The 14,555-nt window shown below is 47.0% G+C and overlaps 1 non-coding gene across 1 annotated transcript; it reads left to right on the forward strand.

Annotated features, from left to right (window-relative positions):
• Positions 1–8,241: 8,241 nt before the first annotated feature.
• Trnas-gga (transfer RNA serine (anticodon GGA)) lies at positions 8,242–8,315 on the forward strand. Its single transcript has one exon. It is a non-coding gene; the product is annotated as a tRNA-Ser (tRNA).
• Positions 8,316–14,555: the final 6,240 nt, after the last annotated feature.

Consider the following 14,555-nt stretch of genomic DNA (forward strand, 5'->3'; position numbering starts at 1 on the left):
TCTCCGTAGAGTGACGACAAATGGCACAGTTCCTGCTCCCCTACAACTCAAAAATTACGATTTATAGCGTAGTGGGTTCCCCGCAAGTGCACTTGTATTGGTTGCCAAGGAAGCCCATAAGCGCATGATCCATTTCCTCGGGGTCTCAGTAAAGTTCTTCGCCGCCCCCCCCCCCCCGTCTCTCTCCCACGTCAACGTATGTTATACAGCATGACGGCAGAGGGAAATAGCGAACGGGCGTCACCCAATGCAAATTACATAACTGGCCGTTTAAAGATTCCAACCCATTACAAAGGGTTGAGCCATAATTCTTCATCGTCATCAGTCGTCGCGTCGACAAAGTGCACATAATGCCTTACAGACGTGTAGCTGGTGCCTCGCTTCTCCGCAGAATGACGAATAATGGCTTAGTAGGTGCTTCCAAACTTCACAAAAATTGTGATTTATGGCGTAGTGGGTACCTTTCTAGAGTACTTGTATTAGCAGCCCCAAGAGAGGATACAACGGGCTCTAGAAACGCCGCTCTTCCAGCTTTCGTTGTGACTGTGCTGCGGTTTCAGCGCAGGCCTGGCGTTTTTTATGAAGCTCTAGAGATATTTTGTGCTGGCGCGCCATTTTGTCTTTCTTGGGAAGCGACAAAGCCGAGGGAAAGAAGGGTGAGAAACTGAAGAGTCTTATTTCATCGCTTGAAGCTGTACACGACTTGCTCGTGAAGATGTTTCTGAAGACCAATTTGTGTGCCGTGCTCTCATTTTAAGGAACTTGAGGCAGAGAGTACCCTAGCACACCAAGTTTATCACGTACTGGGGGTCAGGCCCGTAGCCAGGGGGGAGAGGGGCGGTGCCCCCCCCCCCCTTAATTTTTATGATACATGGTGTTTTACCGAAAATAAATAATGAAAATAGGCGTTTTGCTCAAATAGTCAAAAGTTTTCAGCAACTGCCCCCCTCCCCCTCGAAAAAAATTCCTGGCTACGGGCCTGCTGGGGGTTCGTTTGCACGCACTCATCAGTCAATGGCGTGATCCAACCGAGGTCTTCGCATCAGATATGACTGTTGGACCTATTTGACGAGAATGACCGCTTAACGACTGTCGCAGACATTCACGATACTACGCTTCTGTCGCGAAAAGACATCTAAGAGGAACCTGTGTGATAGAATCCAGTACAGCAAAGAATCGTTTTTGTACTGTGTTCAAACTGTGAATCCAAATGTGAAGCATGAGTTGCCCTGCGCGTTCCAAACCCATGCGCCTATTTTTCAATTAGTGCTTCTTGAGACTGACGACATGACCCAGCTATTGAGTGTTTTCGCGAACTATTAGTGCTATGAAATATGCAACATTGTTGAACCCCTGTCGTTTTGCAGACTTAACAATGTCCAGTGGTCAGTGCTTTCTCGCAGCGCGCTGCGTCTTCTGGCGCTTCCTGTTTCTAGCGCTAACGTTGAAAGGGCATTTTCAAAGCTGAGAGTCGTCAATCGAAAGGAGCGCGCTTCGATTACTGACAGCAGCCTCGCAAAGTATGCTTGCATGTTTTACAATAAGCTTTAAGCTAAGGTTGTTATACGCACAATAAAGGTATTTTGTGTTCAAGTATTTCGCTTGAGCATATATGTTTTTGTGCATCCAAACCTCCCAAAAAAATAAAATCCGCTTTGTGTGTTTTGATTTTTAGTAATCAGATATGAACTGATCTAAAATTTCAGGGTTTTGAGAATAATGCAAAACTCCGAATTTCGGAGAATTGGGGATTTACGACAAATAAACTCCGATAAACGCCGGCTTTCCGCCATAAATACAAAACTCCGATAAACACCCGCCGATTTTCAAGAAATATAAACACCGAGAACACGGAGCCCTAATTATGGTGCACAGGGATGCGTGCCGTGTGCAAACCAGTTAGTCTGCGAAGGGATGAAGCGCGCGGGAGATGCAGGCCGTGTGCAAAGATACGTTTCGTATGCAAACAGTTGTCAAGGGAACTAACCGTCCTCCTCGCTCTTGGGTCAGTCTTCCCACTTGTGTTTGTGCTGGCGTGTTGGCGGCTGTGTCGCGCTCGGAGAGTTCGCCGATCTAGGAACTACGCCTCGGCGCCTTTGATATACGCGTATGCGTGGATGAGCGTGTCGTGCTGCGTTTACGTTTCGCCGCACCCATGAAGTCTGGAGATGGTCTCGACACGTCGCGACGCCGCGCGGTATATCTCCGGCGTAGTCACGGCACTGCATCGCCACCGGCTGGGAATGGCGGCCGAGAAGATAGTAGGCCTATCGTAACCATGATTGCAATCTAACTGTAGGCACAAATCGGCGCTGGATTTTCTCACAAGAAAGTGATCGCTCTTTATTCTGCCGCATCTATCGCGTGTGCGAAACTAATCGCGATTGCCGGTGACGGACTCGATCGTGTTGTACATCGCCCGCACGCACGAAATGTACCGCGAGGGCCGGCTTGGGCGCCTCCTCCCCTCTGCTTTGGGACCACACGGATATTGGCGCCATTGTCGTCGGCCGCCGGGACACTCACTCATCGAGGATTCGCCGTGGTGATCAGCGGCGAGCTGGCGATATTGGGCAGAGGTCTCGCCGCTGTCCTGCGACTCGTCCAAAACGCATTACGGTCCCCGGCAACTTGACTGTATGTCGCGTGATTGAAATGAACCGGTAGGAGATGGCAGGTGCTTTATCTAGCCGACTTTAGCTGCGCTTCGGAACTCTGTAAAAATTGGTTGCCATTACCGTCGGCTTCCTCGACGCTTACTCGCAAGCAGCTCGGCGCCGTTCGTGGCGGCGGCTCCTCGTTCGCTCGCCCTTCTGCTCGAAATTCGCTGGCGGCTGCGACGGCTTACGGGCTTGCTCGAGCTGTACGACGCCGCTCGCAGAAAACTCGCTGGCTTGTTGGCGGCAAGGTGCTTGGCGAGACCTCGGCGTGATGGCCGCTGCTGCCGCACTTGAACTGTTGCCCTATGTGGCTTGAAATGCGTCTTTGATGATGTATGACATCACGGTGAAATTATTTACATGCCATATTTTGACATATGTTTTTATTTCACCTCGTATTTGCCATATGCGTGCGCTTTCATCCTCTCTTTGACATTTCACTGACTATTTGCAATATTTTTGTGCTTTGCAAGGGTAAAATTATTTGCATACCATATTTTAGATGTGTGTTTGTTCACCTTGCGCGTATTTGCAATGTGCGTGCGTCTTCACCCTCGCTGTCACGTGTGACTAACTATGCGCAAGATTTTTATGCTTTTCAGGTGCAGCCGTTGTCCAAAACGAGCAGACTGCTGTGTGCGGTAGCGCACACAATGCTTGTCATCTATCACTTCCGTTAGAGCAGCTCCACAAAAAGGACTGTACGAGATGTGAGAACGCGGCTAGACCTGTATTGGGCATTTTGCAGTGAATTCAATGAAAGAAAGCAGAAACTTCATTTGTGTAGAGAACACTAAAACGTTTCACTGCATCACTTTTCTCTTTCGTTGTCGCATTGTCTGCGAAAGCAGTGACACACGCATGACTAAATATTTTTTCGCGTGTTCTTTTCCGTGGCATTAGGTGGTCTCCGTGGAAAGAAACACGCGAAAAACGTATTAAGCCTTGCGGAGAGTAACTGTAGAAAAGCATCCCCCTGGGAATAAAAAGTTCATCCGAATGGAGTATTGAGTGGACCGACCGTTCGTCCGGCGAGGTGCAACTGCGAGGACTAACGGTTGCCCGGTAAGGTGTATATGTGTGGAACAAATGTTAGGCTATTGAGGTGGTCTGTGGGGACTAACGATTGCCCAGTAAGGTGTAAATGTAAGGACGAAATGTTGGTCCAATCATGTGATCTGTGGGGACTAACAGTTGGCCGGTAAAGGGTAAATGCGAGGACTAAATATTGGTTCATTGAGGTGATCTGTGGGGACTAACTGTTAGACCCGGCGCCGTCAGTGCTTAAAGGGATTCATTGTTGTGGCAACCTCATTAGTCTCCAAAGAGACGAGCCACACACCATTTTAACACCCTTTAGCCTTAGAGTGTAGAACTTATTCTGATTCGACTGAAATCAAATTTTCTTCTGCCGAAGAGATAATTGAAAAAAATGGCCTTCCTAATGCCCTCTAGACACGAATAACGCAAAAGTGTACCGCGAGAGATCACGGGGGGCAAAAAACGTGAATCATATTTCTGCATTTTTAAAACGAAACGCCAGCCGTATAGAGTACTCTAGAAAAGTGGCTTCCAGTTGGAAATCCGCATTCCCCTTTAGAACTCTGCCCGCTTTGGAAGTTCATTCCACGTTCCTCGCGAGAGCAATCTGTGCACGCTTTCTGACTGACAAAAGGCACGTTCAGACATAAGATCTCATTCTGTGTGACGCATAGCCTGTTTCAATCATTGCCGAACTTGTTGACGTCCGCCGGCAGTCTGTTCGCCTTTGTGTCATTTATTTGCAAAAGAATGCCTCGAGGACACGTACGTTTGCTGCTAGACGTCGTCCTGGCCCGACATCAATATCGTTTTAAAGGATGCCGACAGTTGAGTACTATACACTCGTTGAAGAATCCGTGCTTCGGAGCCCAGACAATGTGCTCAAGGGACACAGTAACTGTGTCGCAGCAGAAGCGCATCTGTTGCCTCAAGGCACACGTTTATCAAGAGTAGAGTGGTAAGATATTCCAGATAATAGATCGAAACAAACCAAATTTCTCCATACTTGGGTAGTTGCGAGGCGATATAACTTTCGGCTTGGTCCTATCTTGGTCGAGAAAAATCTTCGGGGCAATGTATGTGCGAAATCATGTAATTTCCAAGAAAAGTGAAAATACATGGTTGTGTTATATTGCGCAGTACTACAGCTTGCCTAAAAGACGTTTTCGCACCTCTTTACTATTGATATTGTTTTTTTTTCTGAACACCACCCTCTAAGGCTTTACCTTGCGCCATGTACTAAAGCTTGCCTAAAAGACGTTTTCGCACCTCTTTACTATTGATATTGTTTTTTTTTTCTGAACACCACCCTCTAAGGCTTTACCTTGCGCCATGTACATTTTTTCCCCGATAACAGGGCGCATCAGCGTGAAGCGTTCAGTTCTTGCAAGGGAACTTTCAGCCCCGTGTACACAGCGTTATTATTGGCCGTCGAAGTAATTGAGTCAATAGTCAATGTTGTGCTAGGAGTTAGCAAGAAAACTAGCCTATTTTACTAATAGCAAAGTCTAGTGAATCAATCTTTCAGGCAAATTGCTACTTTTTGGTCTTTATCACTATCGGTTATATGTATTTCAGTTATGTACATATACCTACAAACACTCGGTTCACTTTTTCTATGCCGCGACCAATCGATACACTGCATATATTCGCTGCATTGCTTCAGGATTGTTTAAGTTGTTAAGATTATGTAACACATAACATACTATGCAAGTGTTATCACTGAACGCAATTACCGGCTTCAAGATTGTTGCAATTTTGTTGGCAGGTCTTGAGGTGAAAGCGTTTAAACTATAAGAATGTGCATTAAGCAAACCAACATTGCGGCGCCGTTTGCGCATTGCATGTTCCAGCACATGCTACCGCACGAAACTGTCGTATTGGAAGCGACGCAGTGGGCCTCAAAACTCAGTGCTTATATTTCGCGATAGAAGAAAATACCACCAAAATCCTCATCTATTCTAAGAAACAGTCTTCCCTCCACAAACCTGCACTCTACCAGCATAATTCCTGACAGCAAACATCATAAGGTGCAAGGACCTGAAGTTGTTATCTGTGACACGTCTGTTAAAGTAGTTACCTTTATGTCGAAATCATCCTGTCCAGTCGTCCGACGGTTGGCTGGAATGTCGAAGGAGTATCTCGGTTTCCAAGTTAATATACCACGCAGTCACCATCAAGACTGTGTGGTGTCGCAGCCGTCATACGCGCGCCTACGCCACGTTGACAGCCGTTGAGCTTCTGAGTGTGTATATATATGAGGACTGCCTACTGCTATGAAGAGGGGTGTTCTCCCAACGGTGAGTGTTGGCCTCCAGGGCTGCGCCTCTGCTACGCCTATTCCAGCCTCACGTTTCATATTTCGCCTGACATGTTCGCTTCTTTCTCTTTCTTCTTCACAGGCGCGTAGGCTATGTGAGGCAAAGTCTACACAGCTATAGGTGGCCACAGCTTGCCTCGAGATTATAATCGGGATTCTTCTATGCCATTGGTGTTGGGTGCTTTGTTTGTTTGTAAAAACGTGATGAAAGCCCAGAATCCGGCATCATCCTGCCACTCGAGGCGGCTTGTGTGCGCTCGCTCGCAAGTAAATATTGTGGGAGCGCAGATATCGCTCGCCGAGCCTAAATGAAAGTCTGTCAGACCTACAGGAAAGCATTTATATCCTGCGCCACAGTTCAACAAAACAGTGTGGCTGACTACTGATATATGTAGGCGGCGCGGAATGTAAATAAACACCCCTGCGTTAGGCCTTTTTCAGGGCCCTTCATGTTAGATTGAACGGGTCATTCGCATTTGCTGTTATGCGAAACTCCTGCTAACTCTGTTCGTAAAGCGTTTTCTTTTAAGGATTAACGTAAAATAATATGCCCAATTTATGGCTCAAATATGAGTAATTAGGCATGTTGTGTCGCTGCGCCTTTGCCCTTAATGTGAAAAAGCTGCATCTACTTTTATTCAGCGTATGAAAAAGTACCTGGCTGCTGGAGTAGTAAGGTTCCTTCTTACGAAACATAATTTTTCTTATGCAGCTTACTAGAGGAGTACACCATCAATGAACTGGGCAAGAAATGGGGAGCACGCAAGGAAATCGTACCTTCAAACAGTGCCTCCATTTTTGTTACTTATCTATATATTACTTCAGCATTGCAGACATATACGTTGCATTAGACCACCCGTGTATACTTTAGCGCAAGCTGTCGTGCTGATAAATAAATTGCGTACATTACCAAAGGCTAGAAAGGTCGTCTTTTTTTTATTAAAAATGGGACCATATACTGGCTTTCCAGGTTAAAACAGCAACTATATGCGAAAATTGCGACTTGTGAAGGAATTTCTTTTAGACTTCTGATAATATTGCCTGCACGACGCATATGGTCGAGTGTACTCTGGAGCTAACGCGGTCACCAATAATAACGGTCGAATCTTCAATCTTGAATCTACAAAAGCGGACGAGTTTCATCAACGGTGAGATTACAACCGACGCTCGACGCTATCGTCGCACTGTGGGCGTTACTTCTTTCTCGGGGCTCTCGTTTACACAGTGAGTTGAACATTTCATTTATACTTGCTTCAGTTCGTCTTCTTCACTGTCATAACGTCGCGGCAATATACTCTAAGCATATCGATTTTAATTCACAATCAATTTGACAGACGCAGGCCTGGAAAGGGTCAATTTTGCACCTGCATCAATCTTAACGTTTCTTTGTGTAACGTGCTGCATTCGTCATCGCGGAAGGCAACAATGCGCTAGTTGTGCACCAGCGAATACAAGGTGCAGTCACATTAACGGCTACCTACAACAGCGGTGAGCTTGTTCAATGTTAGTGAAATGTCATGCCAGCTAAACAGCAATCACCAAAAGAACAGTCAAAAGAGATTACGTGCGAAACCACTGAGCGAAATTGAGCGATTCCCTGCTGACTCCACGGTGCAGCCAAACTAAACACAAGCCCATATTATCACATTGCTTGCATACGCCCCCGTTTCAGTCGATCGAACAAAAAAAAAAAACAGGCAGTCACCTGTTCAACGAAATGCCAGGCATAGCGTAAATACCAAATTGTTTGTGTTTCATATAAAATAAATATTTTCGACAAAAGCTCTACTGAGTTTACCTCGCCTCGCCGCGCGTAAATATTACGCCTTGCGTTGAAGCCTGCGGCGATAGATTTCCGGCGCTTTTCGTTCAAACTGTCGAGACCAACAGGAATCTACCTTAAACATACGCATCCAGACGTATTATCACTTTTGTTAGTACGACTTAATTCAGTGGGTAGAGCGACCGACCGCCCCGGAAAGGCGTTGGTCCCGGGTTCGATCCCCGGACCAGGACGAATTTTTCGGCAACTAAGAGGATTTATTTATGAGAAATCCGTATGGATTTCCTTGTGGCTTCGTGCTACAAAAGGGTGGTTGTCTATTTTCCCTTTCTTAACCCTTCCGCCACCTTGCGGGATTCCGCAGAACTGATTTGCAATATGTGCCCAGTTGCTTCGAGTTGTCGATGAATTCGCCCTCGCGCTGCCAATTGCTAGCTTCCTGGTTAGCTTAATTGGTAGAGCGACAGCCCCGGAAAGGCGTTGGTCCCGGGTTCGATCCCCGGACCAGGACGAATTTTTAGGCAACTAAGAGGCTTTATTTCTGAGAAATCCGTATGGATTTCCTTGTGGCTTCGTGCTACAAAAGGGTGGTTGTCTATTTTCCCTTTTTTAACCCTTCCGCCACCTTGCGGGATTCCGCAGAACTGATTTGCAATATGTGCCCAGTTGCTTCGAGTTGTCGATGAATTCGCCCTCGCGCTGCCAATTGCTAGCTTCCTGGTTAGCTCAATTGGTAGAGCGACAGCCCCGGAAAGGCGTTGGTCGCGGGTTCGATCCCCGGACCAGGACGAATTTTTCGGCAACTAAGAGGCTTTATTTCTGAGAAATCCGTATGGATTTCCTTGTGGCTTCGTGCTACAAAATGGTGGTTGTCTATTTTCCCTTCTTTACACGTGTCACAACTTTGTTCCTACGCCGCCCGGAAAGAGGAGAACCTGTATGACTAATGAGTGTCATTAATCTGAATTAAGCCATTCGACGAAATAAGCCACGATCACAAGACCACCGTCTTCGTGAATTCTAGATCCAACATTAAGGGTTAGCGTCTTCGTATTATACGCTGCGCCTCGAGTGTCCAAAGTGATTCGTCGCATACGGCATAATGAGAGCCGCCGTTCTCTTGTCGCCGCGTTCATAGTTACACAGCCGCCTTTTGTTCCGGTATCCGCGGTCGGCGGCAAAGTAACAACGACTGCCTCCATTCGCCAAAGGGAGACACGTATAATTTGCGAACAGCCGGTTCTCGAGCGAATCAGAGCGAATCGAGGAATCAAAAGGAGCCGTAGCCTTCCATTGTCATACGAGATGCCTCTGTCCGCGCGAGTACTACATCTTGAGGCACGACGTCACCGGCTTCAAGCTCGAGAGGATCGTCCCTTTGTATAGGACCGAGAAAGGAAGACGCTATGCTAAAGGCCTCTGATGTAGATCAATGCGCAGAGCTATGCGTCTCATTGTTACAATTGGCTATCGCTGAAAGTTGCCCAAAGCAGAGTCGCTGTCATCCATGGCTGCATGAAAACAAAAGGATTGCCGTATGAATAAAGGGGATGCCTCTGGGGACGAGCAGCGAGGTAAAGCAATGACGCAGAGTATACTATAAGATTTAGCGTCCGCCACATCGGACGATGGCTTAGTCGAGTATGTGTACAAAGGTAGCCTCGCCGAAATTTCAGTCACTCAAAGTTCATACCTCCGAAGTTGAGTTTGTAACTGACTCGACAGTTAGTCTTGTCCCTATATGAAACAGGTACGCATTGACATTGCGCAGTGGTTGTCACCTAGACTACCTAAATATTACGATGTTCCAAGTCGCCCAACAAGCTATGTTGTTCACGTAGACTAGCCTAAAAAAAGTCCTGAACCACCCATGGCGTTTAGTGAAAAAAGTCAGAGTTTCGCTGCAACAGTAAAACAATAATTGCGATAGCAACAATTGGAATGTAACGCGAAGAAAGGAGAGCAGCTCGAAATTTCTGGCGCGTCGCTCAAGCGCAACTGACTCACGAAAAGAACACACACAGAACGAGCGCGAACTATCAAGTGTCACAGCTCAACACTTAAAGCGCGCTACTCAAACATGAAGAACGAGGCACAACACGAACGCCCAGGTATACACAGGACGAGCGCGAACAAACAACGGTCACGGTTGTTACTTATTTCAGTTTGAACAGCGCGATCGTTTCGCAAACGTGACCGCTGCAGCGAGCGAAGTGACCTTCGTACGTCTCATGAACGGCGCTTAAGGTGATGACACGCGCTGACGTAGCGCGCTGACGGTGACGTAGCTGTGATCATTGCGGCACCTGGCAAAGATCTCAACCAGGCGTTTCTTTTTACCTGGCCTCAGAGATCCACTTCGGCTGCGCGAAGAAACGCAATGTTACCCCAAGGAATATGCTAGGTCAAACGAATGCCGACATTAGAGCGCCACTACCATACACCTAAGTCAAGGATTATAGTGTCTTCTATTTATTTTCTATTTCATTTATTTTTTTTTCTTTTGCTGAAACGCTCACAAACACACTATATGTCTGAACGGAGGAACTGCATTGGTGGCCAGCGCATGTGGCGTCTAAAGTGTAAGCACCTATTTGGCGCGGTGATTTCTTTTTTCTTAAAAAAAAGCTGAATACTCAATGCATTGGGCGCTGTGCGATTGATGTGGCATTGCTGAGTGACGACGCGGTATAAACGTGGCGTGCCGGGTATACACGTTTGGGAACAATCGCCTTTGCAATGTGACAGCCAAATGCAATTTCTTTCTGGCACGTAATATCTGGTGATGTAAAGCCAAAGGCTATGGGGAAGCATCTGTTACAATTGGCAATTGGCAATGTCACAATATCATGGCAATTACTGCAGACTTTAAAAGTTTCGTTACCATTCCCATCATTTCATTGGCTCTTATTGTGCTGAAGAATCCGTAACTTTTCTCTAGGCTATTAGCCCCGAGAACGAACACTGGCGGCGCGGCAGTCGCGGTGATGTGACGTCACGGCAAGGACTCGCTTGCTCCGCGGCCGAGGATCGCCTTTTTCTGCACCCGCCGCGTACCCGCTCTTTCGCGATACGGTGGTGATTACTGCTCATTATTGCGATGCAATTTTCCAAGGTAGCAGGTGGAAGTTTACACTACTAGCGAAAGTTTAGTACGCTGTAGAAAGTTTGGATAATATAGCTTATACTGGGCGAATTCCCGTCCGAACGGAAGCTTCACCGTGAAAATGGTGATGCACGAGAGCAAGACATTCGTTGTTTTCACCGTACTCCAAGACATCGGTGCTAAAAAATTTGCGCTAATGGTTCTAACTTCATTGCAACTTGGCGTAGACTCCACGGTTAGAAAACGCGTCCTGAAGATTACAAATTAAATTAGGACGCTTTCAATTCAATGACTACATTGCGGTTTATCGTACAAGTTATATCTGCCTTTGCAGATTGTGACTTCACAGAATTGCGCTTTCTGCTACAGGAGGCTTTAGATGAATCTGCAAAATAATACTGCCACGCACACAATGGCTTCGGAAATTCTGAGGTGTTAGAATACTTGGATTATGTAAACATTTCTTCTCAACACTCGTCTGAGATTATGTGGCCGTATATCCTGATTTGCATCAACTGCTGGTCCACTCAACCGCCGGGTCACGAGCGGTAATGTTAAATTCACGTGAGAGCACTGTTGATAGCAATCGCCTGCAAAACAAACGCCTGAAAGTCGAAATGAGCGTTTTGAACCGTTCAATTAAACGTATCAATTAAACGTCCTTCGCCTTAATGAGTCAAATAATAGTATCGCATGTCATGTCCGCATAAAGGTTGATGATGCTCAGGGGTATATCAATTGCAAAGAAAATTAATTTACGAGCTGGCTATCTAAACTAGTACTTAAACAACTGTAACAGCGCCGGATGCTGCATGAAGACACAATCTGACAGCAATAAGGAGTTTCCGCAATTAACCTCAACTTTCTTATGTTGTGAAATGAAGCCCCGAAATTATTGCGAGAAAAACGTGTAATTAAACAACATGATGAGTAAGCGAGTGCACAAGAAAAACAAACACAGCCGCGGCGGTATTCTCGGGCGAGCGCTTTCGGGATATTTTGCGAAGCTTAGTACTGCATGCGCTTTCGTAATGGTGCGCGGGGCTTGGCACACCGGCAAGCACGCTGTCCGCCGATCGCGGATGCGCCCGATGCAAATAACACTTGTGGAGGCGAATCCATCATATTTTTTAAAGGAACCGCCCGTGAACAACGCAACCTAATAATGTGAATAAGGTGCCTTGCGTGTGAAGACCACGACGTGATTGTGAGACACGCTGCAGATTAATTTTGACCGCCTCGAATCCTTTAACGTGCTCCTGTATCAAAGCAGATGAATGTTGCTTTTCACACCCGTCGGAATGCGGCTGCTGTGGTCGGGAATCAGACTTATCCCCGAAGTTAGCAGCACGACACAACAACAAACCTGATCACCCCTCTCAAAGTGTGCACGGCCGCGCGCGGGCACAGTTTGGGGCTGTGAAGAAAAAATGCATATAACTTTTTGTCGTTTTACTGGGAACATTATCGATGCTGTTTTTGTCATTCATCTGAAGCTTGAGACAGGCAAAAAGCGAACGTAAACAGCGGAACAGCGCACGAAGCAAGCGCGTGATATGCTGGCGCGTCATGGCGGACGTGCAAGAGTCCTTGCTGTGACGTCATCCACGCCTCCCGCCAGGCGGCGCCACCCCAACTTCTCGGGGCTAATAAATAAAGAAAAGTGAGGTTGTCCACTTGTGACAAGGATTACTTCTCCGTGAGAATTTTCGCCTTTAGAAAAAAGCGTTGGGCAGTGGCTGATGAACGTATTGCATCACTCACTACTGGCTCTTCTGCGCTCGGCGGCAGACCGTAACGATCCACTGTGGTTACCATGCAGGTCACCGAACAACTGTCTGTAATGAGGAAGGTAGTGGCGCATAGCAAGGAAAGAAATCAATGCGTGCCCTGCGGTAATTAATCCAGTTACCACGGAGAGCTGACTGGTTTATGGTTCCCTAACTAAGGCGCTAGCAGCTCCACAAAGTAGTTCCAACGGCTATAAGCCGCAGTCACAAAAAAAAGACAACTTGTATGAAAAGAGCCGTACTTCTGCGACTTTTATTGCCCACGCTGTTCTGCGTTCTCTTCCTGAATGTCACGACGTAACGACCAAGCATAAAAATACAAGCGTAAAGAAAACGTAGCTACAGGAAGGCATCCAAGCTGCGAACAACACCTAAAACACAGGACGTCAGCAGTTAGTTGAGTTCTACCGGAACAGGAAATGAGCCGCACGGACGTGAACAATTCCTCGCTTCTCATCGACTGTTTCTCCTCTTTAGTTTCTTGCGGAACGGTCGAATCAAGTAACCTCATTATCACTCTTTTCCGGTAGTGACGGTCCTGCCGGAAAAAATACAAGAATGTTAATGAATGTAGCATGGAAAATATTTTCTTTTGGAACCCTCGGTAGGCCGCATTGGCACACCACAACGCAATCCAATGTACCTCGTTCGTCTTCTGTTGTTTTCTTGTTCCGGATTGCCCGAGCTAACGAGGCTATTACAGCTATCATCGGCATACCAGTGCGGTGCTTTTTTTTAGGCCTCAAAGTTACGTTCCTTTTTTTCAGAAATACTTGAAACATTCTTCCACATATAAACGAATCAGCATTAGTTTAGGTCGGCTAATTCAGAAACTGCTAAAACACATTGATAATCACGCAGCCCCTAACGTTTTGGGATTGTTCATGTTTTTTGTCTTTCTTCCATTTCCCCAGTGTGCGGGTACAAGACAACCAAAAAGATCCGCTGGTTAACCTGTGAGGTTTCACATGTATTTCTAATGGAAACAGTTTGAAATGCTCGCTTTCTTGTATACGATAAGAGATGGGTGCCCCGGCTGACCAAAATCAATCCCGTGTCCCCAAGAACAGCATTCGTACTAATTGTATACATCACAATTTTCAATGAAACTGCTTCTTTTTGAAAACTCAGGAAAATGATCTCAAAAATTGCCGTTGTCAGTGCCAGTTTTGTTGACAAGTCACGTCATTCTTGTAGGATAAAAGAAGCCCTCAAACCCAGAAACCTTTTAAATGCGAATGCCTTTCTTAGTCAGGGCGTGTCACGCGTCTGTCGGTGTCCGCGCGCCGGCAGGTGATTTCTCTGCGCTCTCACTCCCTCTTTTATAGCAACAGCTGCGGGCGCGCGCGCTTATCCTCGCCCCTAGCAACCGGAGCAGGTGGTGCGGGCGGAGTAGCGGAGAGTGAGTGGAGAGGAGGACCGCGCTCTGGCGTGTGAGGGCGCTCGCATCGCGGGAGCTCGGCGGTACGACGCTGCTGCGTGCGCGCGCGCCGTTGCCACTCGCCGAGCGGACGGTGTGGACGTGTTCCTCAAGCGATACCTGCCCTACAGCGAAGAACTGCGACAGCAACGGCAGTGCTCGCTTCTCAAAGACCCTTTGACTGTACACTTTAGCGACCACAAGGCTGAGATTATGGCCGTCAGGTACAATGACAACACAAACATGTGCTGATGAATGTGTAAATAAATGGTTACGGCACAAATCTTCGCCTCGTCATTAATTTACGCCATTAAAATTACTACGCCGTGTACTCTCGGCGCAAGAAGTGCATTCGCATTTTAAGGGCTAGCCATGTCCGTGTTGGGTCACGCAGAGCGCAGAGCTGGTACACCCGCAGCTTCCCCGCTAGGGCAC

This window comes from Rhipicephalus sanguineus, chromosome 2 (assembly GCF_013339695.2).
Source record: "Rhipicephalus sanguineus isolate Rsan-2018 chromosome 2, BIME_Rsan_1.4, whole genome shotgun sequence".
Lineage (NCBI taxonomy): Eukaryota > Metazoa > Arthropoda > Arachnida > Ixodida > Ixodidae > Rhipicephalus > Rhipicephalus sanguineus.